This window comes from Plectropomus leopardus, chromosome 3 (genome assembly GCF_026936395.1).
Source record: "Plectropomus leopardus strain MGB_pleo_1.0 chromosome 3, ASM2693639v1, whole genome shotgun sequence".
NCBI lineage: Eukaryota > Metazoa > Chordata > Actinopteri > Perciformes > Serranidae > Plectropomus > Plectropomus leopardus.
Genome location: NC_142178.1, coordinates 14,916,473 through 14,932,459, shown reverse-complemented (window position 1 = coordinate 14,932,459; position 15,987 = coordinate 14,916,473). Strand labels below are relative to the sequence as shown.

The following is a 15,987-nucleotide window of genomic DNA, read 5'->3' as shown; positions in this document are numbered from 1 at the left end:
CAGGAATCACAGGATTTTTCAAGTGGTATAAAAATTTTCTCATTGGCTCCATTAAGCACTTGCATCAATATACATTGATGCACTTGACCTGTGCTACCTGATCTAATCCAAACCCAAACTGATTCTGCTGTGATTTTTTTAAATACACATATTGCATATATTTTGTTGTTCTTATTGATAGCATGTCTCAAATGGAAATGGACATGAGTGTGTTTTAGATTTTATAACTAAAGCTGATGTTGTTTTGAGTCAGTGTAATTATCAACAAGGACTCTGCCGCGCAGTTCCTCCTGGAGCTGACAGTTTTTTTTACTCTGACATGTTTGACATTTACAAAACGACAGCTAAGCCATCTGGCTAAGCACCTAATGCTCCATTTATAAATTACACCACAATAGAAAGTGGATTAACAGCTGTTGATGTAATCCCTTAATGAGTTTCGTAGTGATTTCTGTGATTTGGTTTAGACTACACTGATAGCACAGTTCAGAAGTGATACACACAACTGAATTGAATTGAGCATGTTGGCCTTTGGTATGTTGGCAGTGTCTAGTAATAATGAGACTGAGTTGTGAGATTATAGTCGAGTCGATCTTTCTGCCTTTACTCTCTCTTTAAAGCTACATTAACGGATTTTTTTGCCCACTTGTGTGCAGCACAACAAGCTTGAAACACAAAATTGACATATTATTACATTATAAAGTTGACATGGGCAAAGTATAAATGTAAATAAACAAACAAATACTTATATACACAGTGAGCAGACATGGAGTAACATTAGCATTCATGTGATGTCAAGTTTGTGTTAGGCTGGCGAATGCAAGTCCAGTACTCTTTTTAAGTTCTGTTTCTGGTCTCTACCAACTCCTGAGGATCCATCACTATGTTCACCATCTATCATTAGCTTTCTATGTCTGCCTTTGGGTGTTGGGCATGCAGACAGTGGGTTTATTTAAACTTTTTTAAATGACCCCAATAAGAGTGGTAAAAAAGTTAAGTTGTGGGCTTTAAAACCAACACATTGTGCTGAAAGACGCTAAAATGCTTCAAATAACTGCAGGTAACCGCTTAATGTCCATGGAAGAAACCCCTTTCACATTACACATATTATCCATTGTTAACTTAAAAATATTGCTCATAGCAGCTTTAAATAATAATTCTCAAATAACATCACAAGTCCTTTCTTTCTCTTACTTGGTAGCTTATCATCCCTGTTAGCAAGTCTTTCATGACTAATGTCTATGGTAGAGACAGTGAAAGGGCGAAACCCTTTGCATCACATAGAGTAGCCATGGTGTCCATGTAACCAGGTAACAGAGGCACAACGAGGGGAATAAAAGGAAGGCGTAGGCGTTATTAGGGGTTTAGAGGGTGTCTGCACTTCAAGGAAGGCTGAAAATACAAGTTGAGGCCAAGTAAAAATACGTAGGAGGAGAACAGAGATATAAAACCACATGATTGCTAAACCGTTTTCTGGAAGCTACGGTCCAAACTTTCCACTGGTCATCGTCTTTCTCTGTTAGTCCTTGGTTTGTCTTTCTTCCGTCTCTTCTCTTTTTTTTTCAGTCCTTACACTTTCCATATTTGCTCCTCCTCTCTGTCTCTTTCAGTCTGTAAGACAAGCTGTCCTCTGCTCAGCAGGACAGTAAAGGGACGTCAGCCATCTCCGTTTGCCCTCCTCTTCTGACTTTGTTAAATGCCTCAGCATGCAGCTCAGTCCTGGCTGCCTCGCCCCGCTGATGTCTGCACCTGCTAGTAATGTCGTTTATACAGAAGAAATATGAGTTCAGTGGCTTGTTGTGATCTACCCGTCCTCACAGTAACTTACCTTTTGTTATTGGTCCTGGCAGTTTGGAAGCAGTGACGGTAGCAAGAAAGAAACCCTCCAGGCTTCCATCTCCACAGATCAGTCTCTCATGTTGAATACTTAGTGAAGCTGATCAGCTCTGTGACCTGAGATGCTGGTTTGACTTGGCGCTGATGCTGGCTGCCTGCTGTCTTCTTTCCAGTCATCTGGATGGCATCACAGCTGCTCTTATCTCCCGGACGGTACAAACTACACACACCAGCCGCCCACATAACTGTCTCTGTGTAAACACACATATGCGGCAGAGTTTGGTAAATCCATTAGGGATGTGTGATGATGGAAATTCCTTTGCCAGTTGAAATTATCTTGATTTTTTTTTTTTTTTTTTTTTAGTAGTGCACAAATATGGTTTGTGTGGTGATATTTTTCCTCATATTAACAGGTACTGATATCAAACTTTTTTTTAAAAGTCTTGCTATAAATGAAAAACAGATGAAGCTTTTCAGACGTACCTCTTGACATTTGCTATGTAACATATTGAAAAGAAAGCACAGAAATACTAATTATACTATAAATTGTGCCAACATATCAATGTATTTTCAGTATTTGTAGTCTTAGTACATGACACTTACATGCAGAAAGATACATGCGTTCAGTACTGATGGCCCACTTTATTTAACCCCATTTAGTTCCAGACAGAGAGGACCCTGAATATACCTGATATTCAACTGAACCTTTTCTGGATTTCTATTTGCATGTACTTGTCTATTTGAATGTTTTTCATACATTATTTTATTTGACAGCAGGAATGACCCTATTGACTAATTTCCCTGACATTTCCACTAAAGTTTTAAACTTAGTATGAAAACACTCAGAACAAAGAGTGAAATTTAATCTATATGGTCATATTGTAAGAGCCATTTGAAATCATTAATCACATTTAAAATAACCAAATTGTATTTTAAATACTGCTATAATATGTGGCACTTTGCACTGTGTCATATGAACATGACATATTATGCTTCAAAACAACACAATTTTAAAAAAACAAACACAACATTTATCGAAAACAACATTCCTTAGAGGAATGTGCTGGCATTTCATTTGGGGGGGAGTGGTCACATAAAATAATAATAATTTTAATAAGTTTAACTGACTTAGCAAAATTTAGTTGACTAAATATGCACATTCCTATTTGGCAATACACTGCTATTTGATACTCTTTTATGAATATATAGTTTGGTTTTAAACTATAATTTAAATAATTGCTGGTTTGCATTTTATGGCGATAAACGTCTGAGCTTCACTTCTGAAAGATGGGTGCAGCTGAGGATTTGTGCACACATATTGTATGTGTACAGTTACAGTTTCTTCTTCCCTCCCACAGACGTATCACGAGTTAGACATGTTTTTGTCTCTCACTCACATACTCAGACAAGTCAACACACACATGCTAAGCTGGTGTCAGTTTGGAGATGACTGGGAGATTCTGCAGACAAAGGAGGTTTTGAATTAGCTTTTTTTTTTAAAAAAAAAAATAAGAGTTGGGCAGCTGTTGGTGGGCACACAGGCCGTGATATAGAAACATAAAAAAAACTTCAGGCATCCAGCCAAAGTGACGGGTTTTTTATAGAGGATGGAAATAATAAAAGGCGTGCTGTTCTTGGACTTTTAGGGAGATTCTTTGGTGTAAATCATGAAAGGCTGGGCACATCTGACACGGATAATGGTTTAATGATGTTCAACCCAGCCCTCTAGCATAACAAGGCTTCAGCTTATTACAACTTAATTCTCATTAGACCTGTCCATTGTATCAAATTTATAGAGGTATTACGCAAGCATTGAAATTTTAAATTACGAATGTAACTGTTTAAATTTGTATTTTTGTTTTGCTTAGCATGTACAGCATGGTTAGACAGAGATGGATCTGGAAACGGTCATGCTCACACTGTCCAACTCCTCTTTGTACACACACCCACACACTTGGTGGTGATTTGTGGGGACCGTGTGCATTGATATTAATCAAAAGCCGTCTCTCCGAGACTGACATGTAGTAACAAACTGTTTTAATTATAATCAGATTGGGTGTTTCCCTGATAAATAACAGCTGTCTCTTCTGTGACTCATCAGTTATGACAGCAGCCAGAGGGGGAGTTTGGTTAGTGTGTGTTTGTGTCTGTTACATGTGTACTGTATTTGGTTTGTGTTTTACAGCCACATTTGATATGATTTGTAGGCCTCCGTTTGAAGTTGTGTCATGGTCTGAGATGGAGTTCTGGTCTTGTTGTAGCCATTGTATATCTTTAGCTTTATGACCGTCTGACCGTGCGCCACAGTTTTGTGGTCGAGTTTGTGTTTGACTGGTTCTGGGCCAAATGATGTAATCATTTGGTGCATCCCAGTAAAATGCAGACGGGTTGCATGTGGCCACATCTTGACCACATGCACACATGTAAAAAAAAAAAAAGTGTATTTCTCATTTACAGGACATGTGCAGACATACGTGGCAGAAACATACATGTGTAAGCATATACGGTCAGAAACACACACTTTCACTTTCAGCTCTGGTGGCCTGTGGGGCTTTTGTAGTGCTGAGAGACCACAAACGACAGCTTTGTGTTCTGGGAGGCTGGGAAAGTTGGACCGCAACACACACAATCTCTCTTTCTCATTTGCACACACGCACACACACACACACACACACACACACACACACACACTTTGGCAGTGTCAAAGCCTGTGTGCAGTTCTGCCCAGCTCAATAGGCTGATTCATTAGAGCCTCCTCATGACACTAGGAGAGAAAATGGACTTGCAGGAAAGGGAGGACGAGGAGACGGGAGTGTTGCAGTTCAACACTCTGTGGCTAAAGGCTGACATGACCTGACAGTGTTCAGGTCAGTCTTAAAAGAGAAAATGGTCATTTTTGTGTGTGTGATGAACCTTAAATTCCCCAAATCATTTCGGTGTTGTCTGTGTTTATCATGTTAAGACCCACACACCCCAAACTGACATGAAAGAACCTGCGTCACAAAAAGTTGTACCGCAAAGACTAAAATCGACAGCCAACCAGCATGTGCGTTTTGCACCTGCATGAGACAAAATGAATCCATGCCAGAAGGCTAATAACTTGTCTGCACTTGTCATTTAAAAGGGAAACTGGAGAACCAAAAGGATGGATTAAATATGCTAGTTAGCACACTAACAGCACAACCTGGTGCTGATAGAACTAATGACACTTAATGTGTGCCAGCCAACAGCACAAACAAAATGACACAAACTATTACAAGCTGTTTTCTGCTAAAAAGCTATACGGCTACAAACATAATCTGACCTAATCTCACAAGTTTGTTTCAATCTCATTCCTTCTTGATATTAGCAATTTTTTCTTCCCTCACTTCTGTTTACCTTCTTGTGCCCCGAACTGAACTGCCAGTCAGAGTGATTTCACTCTGAACGGCAATCCAGCTTGCTGAATCGGCCCAAAAAATCCCCCCAAAAAAGCAGACAAGTCATGACTGGCACCAATTGGACACACTGAAAAGTAGGACGACAGATGCTCACCGATGGTCCGTCATTGACTGTCTGTAGGCTGTCAACTTGGTGTGTCAGGGCCCTTAGATGAGTTTCATCCAAGGCCTTTGTGGGCAGAAATACTAGTTTTATCAGTGTAAATTAGAGAATCACATTTATATTTTGGGTACAAGTGTAACTTTACTTGACTTAACCAGATTTTTTTTAACACAACGTGTAACAACGTGTAATGGGGCGAGCATTGCCTCAGGATCTCTGAGGAGGACCAGGATGTCTGATCATGCAAATCAAGCTAGTGCTGCATTTACTTCACTTCTAGATCTCCTACCCGTGCACAGGTTTGTCTAGAAGTTAAGTGCTTTTCAGAAAATATATTTGTGGTCAAAGAAAGTTGACACATGAAGGATCACACATCTTGTTCCTGATTGGCCCAAGTGCTAAATAGGAAAGCTCACACCCCTGGAGCTGGTGATAAAAAAACGCTACACATTATTTGCTCTGATTACTGTGGCTCAGCTCTGCTCATAGAGGGTCCACATGGAGAATTTCATAACTATGGTCATCATAGCTGTCATAAAAATACACCATCAAAACATGAGTCTGCTTTATTTTATTAGCTGCACATCCAAAACTTTAAGAATTTAGAGCATACTGACAGCCACCATTACACATTGTTACTCACAATGATTCAACATATTTGCACCCTTTAGTCATTCTGTCCAAATGCACAAAAACACTCTGAAAACGTCCAAACCCTTTTCTTTCCAATAGCTCATCCCAAATTAATTTTATTTGCTCAGCAGGAGAGATTTTTTTCTTTTATTATTTCACAAAGGGGTTTGTTTTTTGTATCTAATATCATCATTACTGAATCTGGCAGCCGGCAGTGGAAATGTGCTGTGGAGTGGAGTGGGTGTTGTAAGTAACGATGCTTGGCAGCGAGCTGTGTTTGTCTGGATCTCTCCCTCGCTGTCTCAACTGGAGTCAGGCAGACTCCAAGCCCGGGCCTCCTGTTGACGAGGGGCTCTCACAGCCTGAACCCCCCCTGTCAGATGTGTGAGATTCTATGTCTTAACTGCTCCCTCTAGACTGCACCGAACGATTAGGTTGAAATTTTTACATTTTTCAGCCTGTTGTAGGTACATGACTTTCATGCTTTTGGTAAACCTGACATTATTATGCTGTGAAGCTTCCAGTGTTTCTTTCTTTGCAAAAGGGTAAAAGGTGTGATGCGAGGTCAGTTTTAAACAGCACAGCCTTCATCACTATTTTAAGAATTAGATTACTTAGTTTAAGTTGCAAACATGTTCTAACTATCGCAAGGTGAAACTGCAGTCCTGACCCAGAGTGCATTCTCACCATAATGAGCACCTCCTGACCTTGTGTCAGACATGGACTCATTAGCTGAAACACCGTGTTTACCTCTGTCACATGGCGTTACAGTCAACATGGAGAGTTAAAGAGAACCCCCTGCTCCCCGCTGCAAATAGGCCAAGAGTCTCCACACCCCACTGTGAGGAGAGGTCGCCTCGGGACTTGAGCCGCCCCAATTGTTTGAATAAACAAGGACAAATAAATCTAGATGATTAATAAAGCTGTGTGCTTGGGGCCATTTTGTCCGGTTTCGTTATTATAAAGTATGACTATTACAGTCATGAATTATTTATTGAATTTCCTATTTTGTTAATATGTAGAGTTGTGATCAAAGTAACTGCATAGACTCCTGAAGGAGTCTGATAAATAATACATGTAGTTCCACTATTCTCTCTGAAATCATTCCAGCATTTTATTACCAAGTCCAACACACACAAGATTCGCCACTGTAGCTGCCGTGAAGCCTTTCTGGCTTGCCTTTATGGCTCATATTTCTATACAAGAAGGACAGTCAGTCACTGTGGTACAAACCCTTCTCTCTGGCATTAGTTTCACTCTACTCCACATGCACGCTTTATTTGCGATGCTGGAATCACGCCAATAGACCTCTGCAGGTGAATCCCTGCACTTCCTCTGGGTTTTTTAGGGGATTTGAGCTTGCATCAGCAGTTACGTTGCTCCGCTATCCTCTCGTGTATGCAGGGAGTAGGAAGTGTTTATTCACTGTGCATGTACAGAGTTGGATTCTGAGCAGATAAATTATTATTTTTTTTTTTAGCCACTTGATCTGATTTTAGGCACATTTTGTTCCATTAAAAAAAACAACTATTGTATTATTTTAGTCTTGTTGATGCTGCAGCTCTGCGGGTTTTGCTTTCTCTGCTGCTCCTGGATGTGTACTTAGTTGTGTTTTTATTAGGAAAAACATATTTGTCACTTGTAATAGTGGAAAGAATTTCAAGAATGGTGGCTCCAGATGGGACGCTGTCATACAATGTCAGTATGCCAAAAGTAAAGAGGGGAATACATCTAAAAAACAACTGGGGGAAAATGACATATGCCTCCCTTAAAAAGGCCGGCTGCTCTGTTATTACTTATTTTGAATGCAAATACAGCTAATCCATCTGTTGCTGTTGATATGTCTTCACGCTCAGAGGTTTAAAGTCGGCAGTGCTGAGTTGAGCTTTCTTATGTCAGGATGTATTCATGGAAAGATACTGACAGACAAGCGCTTAACAATTTGATAATTAATTATGTATGAAGGTATGCGCCAATCATATGTACACAGCCTGCACAGATTTACAACTTCATGTTGACTTTAGAGCTCATCCTGCCCTGCTTGAGCTACATAATTACCTACCTATGCGTACTTATTAACACACAGTGTGCATACACCCTCTGCCATTTACAAAGTGCACTCCATCTTCTTCCTTCTTCTCCTTACAGGAGGTTATTGTAGAAAGTTACAACTAGCAATCCGCTCATAAATAATCTAGACATGCATCCCTTTTTAACCCACAGAGACTGCCAGGCCCCTGCACATTTCACTCAAATATGTGCTAATGTTAGACCAGGCATCCAGCGGGAGGCCAGAGGGCGAGGTTTATTCTGGGACAGGTATGCACAGTCTGAGAGAGCTGCAGGGACAGCGTGAGAGTGCATGTGGTGCTTGTTCTTTAATAAATGCAAGTTTGAAATGTTTTTTATATAATATGTCACACCATCAGGGCTATGCAGGTTTTGAGATTTTTCTGCTAACATGAGCCATTAGCTGTCAGCTACAAATTATTTCTGACAACACTGAGGATGCCGTTTATTCCAGCGCAGCTTCAACACACCACAGCTAAATAGTTTCCAGTGTGGGAGATTCACTGCTTTCAGCCCTGACGAGGGATTTATCCTCCCGTACTAGACGTAGTTTGACAAACAAAACCACACTCGCCACACAGACAAGCAGAGTGAGCAGGGAATCCCTGCCATTTAGAGATTGACAGCTGCGTATACAGTAGCTTGGCCAGAGTGTGTCTCCCCGTAATCCCACTCTCTCAGCCTGAATAATTGATTCTGAATTGATTTAGGCTCAGCTGGCTCACTTGCTTCTTCTGTCGTATATGTATTTTTACTTCCTATAATTATTGTCTGCCTTGTGTCTGTGCTAGTCAGCAGTAAAGCTGAGCTTTTACCCTCTAAATGGAAGCGTTTTCAAGGAAGTGGTAATTAAAAATTCATTTAAGATTTGTTTGTTGCTCTTGCTGACCATAAATTGCACACACCAACCATTTCTTTACATTAGGGGAGTTAAATTTCCATCAATGCCTATTTAAATTCTTCAAAACAGTTCTGAGAAATATAAAGCCTCCTGGAAAAAGATCCTCCTCAATTTAAATCTTCTCATAATCAGATGGAAACCCAACAATGAAATGATGTTCATAAAGCCTGTGTGTTAAGAGTTGTTTGGGGATGTGGGGAGAATAGATGCGAAGATGCTTCCTCAGTTGAACTTTGTGTGGACAGCCTCACCAGTGTGAGCACTGAGGGATCCTTTCACATGCTAATTTAATGTCATTCCCCCGGCCTCTCCTTATTATCACCCCTGTTAACAAATTGACCTAACCAAAACTGTGTGACAACACCAAAGCATATTAATTAGCTGTGGGCTGCCGTAGGTATATATAGTTTCTACAATACTCATCAACATGCAGCATTTAACCTTTTACTAGGCATATGTGTTCCTGAGCTTGTTTGCTTGTTCTGGAGTTAGACAGTTAGGAAAAATAATTTACTCACTTTCTTGTTGAGAGTAAAATGAGGAGATTGATACCTCTCTGCAGTGCAGTACAGTAAATATGAAGCTGGAGCCAGCAGGCAGTTAGCTTAGCTTGGCATAAAAACTTGAAAAGGGGGGAAACAGCCAGTCTGGCTCCAAAGGTAAAAAATATCTGCCTACCTGCACCTCTAAAAAACACTGATTTACTTGATATGTAGTGTTTTTTTTTTTTTAAATTGATACAAAAACCAAAGTGTAAAAACAACAGTTCACTGAATTATGGGGTATTTTGTGCCTGACTGTTTTTACAAGCTATCTGTTTCCCTCTTTATGCTAAGCTAGGCTAACTGCTTGCTGACTCTCCCTTCATATTGAGCTTAAGGGCTTGACTGTGATATAATGTTTCTGATCTCTCTCTCAGGCTTCATCCACACCAATACATTTTTGTTTTGAAATGTCCAACTGTTGCTTTGTTTACATCTAGCGTCCACCCTATTTTAGTGTTGTGGAGCACATTAAACTGAGACCCTTAAAATGCTGCTGACCCTGTTATAGTTTGAAAACTTAGGAGTTGGGTTTTAGCCTCGTCAGGCAGAAAGTGAGACCTTTAAAAATGATGAGACGCCTGCATTCGCTTTCCAGTTGAGTCTCATTAGTCAAGACGTGCACCCTAAACATTAGGGCCAACACACCTTTATGATTTCATCCATTTTTTGTAGGTAACGTCACATTTCCCATTGCCATGGCTTCCTATTGTAGTACCAAGGCATACTGGAACTATCTAAGTTATTGACCAAAATAACCCAGTACCAAGTAGCATCAAAACTTCTCCAGTGAAATAATACCGGCCTTTGATCCTTTTGGTATCCCAGTCTCTGTGGTGTCTGGTGGCATTTTTACACAGCACAATGCTAGAACCAGTGCTACCGGTACCGCTCTAAAACATCCCCATATTTGCTTTGCAGCTTCTCCCAATCTATCATTTCCACTACACTGACCGGGTTATACTCATGTGATACTTTCAGTAACAGTTCCCCGTCATCCAGAGAAAGAAATCTCCGGTCTTGCTTTTTCTCAGTAATATTTTCTGTAAAGAAGGAATCAGCTGCAGAGTTGAGAAGCTGCTTTATGTTTTTATGGTACCATTTTAAGACAAAAATGTATTAGTGTGGACTTATCCAAAGCAATGTAATGAATACGGGTATTTCCTAAAACTCAAGCTATTCCTTTAAAGGACGGTGCATTGTTTGGCTTACTTGCTTGTTCTGAAACTCTACAAGCACACAAAAAAACCTCACAAAATATTCAGCGTCTTGATGTTTCACCAAGATTCCCCAATTCCTAAATACCAGTCCCTCCCTTCTTTCTTTGTTTTGGTCAGTCTCCCCCCAAACTCTTTTGTGTGGAGGTGAGATTCCTCACATGAAGAGGTTGTTAAGCTGCTATCAGGGAAAGTGCTGGATGTCTTTTAGAGGAGTAATGGGGAGGGAGGAACCCTCTCAGTGGAGGGAAAGCAGTAGAGGCTCTCTTGTCAGACGTTGCTGAAAGAAACTAGCATTTCTTTTGTTTTTGCCTCACCAAGGACTTTGGAAAATGTAGCTTGAGTGCAGCAGAGGAAAAAATTGAATTAAAAGTTTGATCTCAAAAGAAAACAAGGGCGGATAAGACAGTGAGAATAGAGATAGAGGCTATAAAGCCAAGAAGTGTTTAATTACAGAAAATGTTTTTGCTTTTTTTTTTTTCGCAAATGATAACGAAAGCATTCAGAGGGCAAATGACACTGTGATCTCAGTCCTGCATGCTTGTGTACGTGAATTTAAATCAGGTTTGACCCTCCCCCTTCTCTCCCCTCTTCTACCCCCTACCTCCATCACTCACTGATTTCACACTCTTCCTCCCTCTCTCTGCATGCTGGTTAGTGCTCTGCAGCTCCTGCAGCAGATAAGTTGTTTCAGTGTTTCTCTGTGCACAGGACCAGATTTAGCAGAGCTTTACTGGGGAAGGGAGAGCACTAAAGGCAGAAAAAAGGGGAGATACTGTGGGAGGAGCGTGGAGGAAAGAGGGCAGCCGGAGCAACAGTTTTACACTGCACTCAGCTACAATGGGAGAGGCGTGTTAAAGAGAAAGCGCAGCACAGACAGAGGACTCGCTGCAGTGCAGGTGGATCACAACTGAAGAGGGAGGCTCGGAGGCAGCAGTTTAACTGTAATTGGCCGTCCAGCAGGTTTGTAGTGCAGTTTCTTTACAATGCTCGCTCATTGTGTGCTTCTCCGTGTGTGTTCTGTGACTGATATAATAGATCCTGTGTTCACCATCCAGGCTGCTATCTCACTGCTGTCTACTCTAGTTGTCTCTGTGCGACTATGACATTTCCTAGAGCTGACAGCACATGGATCTGTGATAAACTTGCACGTTGCTTTCAGTCCTTGAGGCATGATTTTTTATTTTTCTTGGTGTCTCATTCAAGACAAGTTCAGTCTACATTAGAAACTTCTGGTTGGTGAGAATAGAAGAGTTTTCTTTTTTTGCTTTGGTTGCTTCATGCTAAAGGAAAAGCAGAAGGCCTCTTCCCTCCTTTTCAGATTGCTTTTAATTTGGAGAAGAATAGAGCTGGGAGCTGTGAATGGGCCTCAGATGGCTTTCTGTGTGCAAAAGAGAGGTGCCGCCCTCTCAAGTGTCAGCATGCTTAGTGGGTTGATGGCGGGGGGTAGGTTCATGTGCTTGCAGTTAAAAGAAAGGGGGCTGGGTCTTATGCATGTGGGCCACATTGATAGGAGATGAGCTGTTACCTGTAAATAGTCCTTCACCTGTTCTAACTTTTCATAAAGGTTTGCTATTTCTAATGTGTCTGATGGCTACTCTCCCATTCTTTAACCCCCAAGGGAAAGGTGGAGTGATACAGTCAAGTGCTTAAGCCAGTCTTTTCATAGGTGTTTGTTTACCATTGACGAAGCAGCGATAAGAAGCTGTTGGGCGCTGCTTGTTTCTATTTCTGGCTGTTGTTTTCTGGGTGTTCCTATGAAAGGGTTCCTTTCATGGTTGAATAATCAACAGAGTGATGGGAAAGTCTGCAGTTCTGTTGCTCTTTTGCCCATGTTATCTGTTAACAGGCCCTGAATGTGCTGCTTATAGACACTTCACTTTGTTCAATTTTTCTGTTGCTTGGGGTGTTTGGTGTGATTGAGGTTTGCATTCTAGGCCTTCAGGTTATAGAGTTTTTCTACTTGTTTTTGATTTCTGCTTAAACCTCTACAGAGGATGCAGCACAAAAATCTGTACACCATGCGAATGTAGCCACAATTTTCCCATCCGCTGTTCATTTTATCTGACAGTAAACTGTAATCGTTTGTTAGATTAGGCAATGAAGTAGGAATATTAAGGGTCAAGTTTAGTCTTATTTGTGCTGCTTTTGTTTTTAAGGAGAGGTAAAATGTTCTCTAATACCAAATTTTATTGCAGTAAAACCATCCCACATTGCAACAAACTGATCCTGTGCACTGATGTGTAATAACAAAGCTTCAACATGTCACTGCCGTGTCCATATTAGAATTAACGCTCCAAAGTGTGTATATTTGCTCATGTCTTTCTACTTGTCATCTCACCAGTCTTCCTGACAACCACAGCTGAAATAATTTCTCAGCTGCTGGAAAATGAAGGCTGACTTGCTGTCAAGTTTGTCTTGTCAGCGGTGAAGTGATGACGTCTGATGGATTCACATAAGTGAAACTGACACCTGCGTCCATGGTGCTGCCTCCTGAGGGCAGTGACCCCATCACACACACACTTTCTTAACTATCTATACTTGAGGTGGGAAAAAATGGATTGGCTTAAGTTTTGCAATATTTTCTTTTACTACTATTTTTAATCATTTTTCTTGCCTGAATCAATTTCAATCAAATGCAGAGGTGGAAAGAAGTTCCCACTTTTATTGTGGAAATCTGTGAGTAACGTAACACCTTACCTGTTTTAAGAAAAACAAAGCCAAAGCAACAAAGCAGAAATTGACAGTTGTTCCGAGGATATGGACCTTCAACTGCTCCAATGGGAAATCAGACACGGTCAGTGCAATCTCTTTGCAGGATGAGCAAACTTTCTGTTGCTGCTGTTACAAAGTTTAGACCCAGCCTGTTGTGATCCCTAGCGCCTGGGCTTGCGCTGCCTGAATTTTACTTGCTACAGCCGCTATTGAAGGTCCGTCTTTTGAGCATCTGTCCAATCTCCTGTAACATAGTCTCCTAGCGATGGAAAGTTGGGTGGTGGGACTGCAGGGTGCGCTATCTTGCGAATTCTTGTCATAAATATTGTCTGATAAATGTAAAAAAAAAAAAAAAAAAGAGCAAGAATGGGGCAAAAGGCTGAGGGAATCAATGCACTGCATGCAGCTTTACAATGAAATAATATTGTACCCATTTTATTGAGTAAAAAAAGATAGAAAATCAATATATGGCGGTCAATAGTGATACTGTGGCGCTGTATCGAATCAGTACCCAAGACTTGTGATTGAAATTGGGAAATAAACATATCATCCCAGCCCTCGTCTTCTTCTGGATAAACATTGCTTAAAGTAGAGTTTCTTTGAGAATATCATCAATAATAATACTTAAATAATAGGCAAGCTTAATACTAAGAGAATGTGTAAGGTTGTGTTGTAAGTAGAAATTTAATAAAATAATATGTTTCTTTGGTCCAGCACCCAATCCATTGGACACTGAGATTTATGGATTTTAAATTTTTTAAATGTTAAGATTACGTAAAACATTTTTTTTTTTTTTGGCTTTAATGAATGAGTATGTTGGATCTTGTTGTAGCTGAAAATAGACAATCACACTTTTCAAAATGTCTCAAAATACTTTACGAGAAAACAATATGCATGTTTATTTCAAGTGCAATTGCTAATGCTAATGGTCTTGCTTTACAGACTGAGGTGCAATACACTTTGCTTTACGATTCAACTCTGTCTTTAGAGGAGAGGTAATCTGCGTACACATCCTGCTTCCATGGCACTTGCTGCCATGGCAATGGCCTCGGTTCTCTGACAAATCCTAAATCGTCTCATCAAATATTTGTCCAGAGTTCTTCTGCTGAGAAGTAATAAAACAGGACCTTTGCAACAGGCTTTGTTTGGTCTTCATCTTTTGGCCATTCTCTGAGGTTTTCTCATTGTTTCAGGAATGACTTTGTGTGCCGAGGCCTTTGGAGAAAAATATTGCTGCTTCAGGCCGAATGATTTGCAGTCCTGCTGGCCTTGATTTCCTCTCCTCAGGCAAATGTGCATTCATCTGAATTCAACACCATATGCCTGCTCTCGGGTCAAGGCTTTTTAAGATATATCTTTGTGTTAAATGAAGACAGATTCCTCACTGTTGCTTCTGAGTTATTGTGCTTCAACCTTGGACATGTAGTTCACTAACATTTTTAAAGTAGCTGAAAGAGGTAACGTTTCCCCCATTCTGAGGCCTGGGAGGTGAAGTATTGTCCTGGTGTCTCAATCAACCTCAGTGACCCAAGCAGTTCTCCAGTTCCTCTCCTTATGTTTCCACTTTAAGAGGCATGATTGACCCTGTGTGTGTGTATGTGTGTGGGTGTGTGAGAGAGTGAATGAGTGAGTGTTTTATACAAAGAGACAGGAAAGGGGGTGTCTTATCGTCTCAGAAAAGGGTGTTGCTCTTCTTTCTAACTTGTGTTGTAAATCACTGGTTTATGTAATGGGGCTGTGTGTGTGTGTGTGTGTGTGTGTGTGTGTGTGTGTGTGTGTGTGTGTGTGTGTGTGTGTGTGTGTGTGTGTGTGTGTGTGTGTGTGTGTGTGTGAAATAGCTTGGCTAGCGAGCCTGCCATTATGTCATACAGCATGGTTTCCAGCTGTCCAAGTCAGCTGCATTTAATTTTGCTTTCAAGAAAGTCATCCCCAACCACACTGTGTGTGTGTGGGTGTGTGTGTCATTTATGTGTGTGTAGGTGTGTATATATTTTCGGACCGTTTCAGATCTGTGCTCAATTGTTTGTATAAACGTGCATACTCAGTAAACTCTGTGAAGCGTCACCTGTTGGCCCTCAGAGCGAAGAAATCCTTTCTGTCAGATTCTGGCTGATGAAAGCTCTGAACCTTTCTGATGATTGTGATTTGGGTCTGATTGAACACTGCAGTCCAGCTCTAAGTTAAACCAAATGTATTTGGGTTGGGTCCCACTGAGGGGCTTAGATGTGAGCTTTGACAAAGGACTGCACACGTTTCAGCTTGCAGGTGCACACACAGGGGCCCAAACTCCGTATGATCATGTTTCTTTGCAGAAAACAAAGCATGAACATATTTGAACCTGCCAAAATGGCAGATTTCTCGCAGTCAGGGTCATTTTATTTAGTAAACACAGAGGTCTTTTAAAGTTTGATATTCCCACGGGCAACTGATCCTCAATTTCCTTCAGACTTAAATTTATATGTAGTTTTTTGTTGACACTGTTGTCCTCTCCCACGGCTGTTTACAGTCATGTTCCTTAATTAGATTCTTG

At 40.7% G+C, this 15,987-nt stretch overlaps 1 protein-coding gene across 5 annotated transcripts in view; it reads left to right on the top strand.

The window, feature by feature from the left end:
* add3a (adducin 3 (gamma) a) overlaps window positions 1–15,987 on the top strand; it is a 118,142-nt gene that overhangs the window by 22,895 nt on the left and 79,260 nt on the right. The window contains exon 1 of one of the 5 annotated variants that reach the window (XM_088075691.1): window positions 11,400–11,705. The exons of 1 other annotated variant lie outside the window; for it this stretch is intronic. The gene's annotated coding sequence lies outside the window, so the exon portion shown is untranslated. Of the gene's footprint in view, window positions 1–11,399; window positions 11,706–15,987 lie in introns of those variants that run through there. 3 more of the 5 variants (XM_042484712.2, XM_088075692.1, XM_088075690.1) reach the window with 3 other exon arrangements.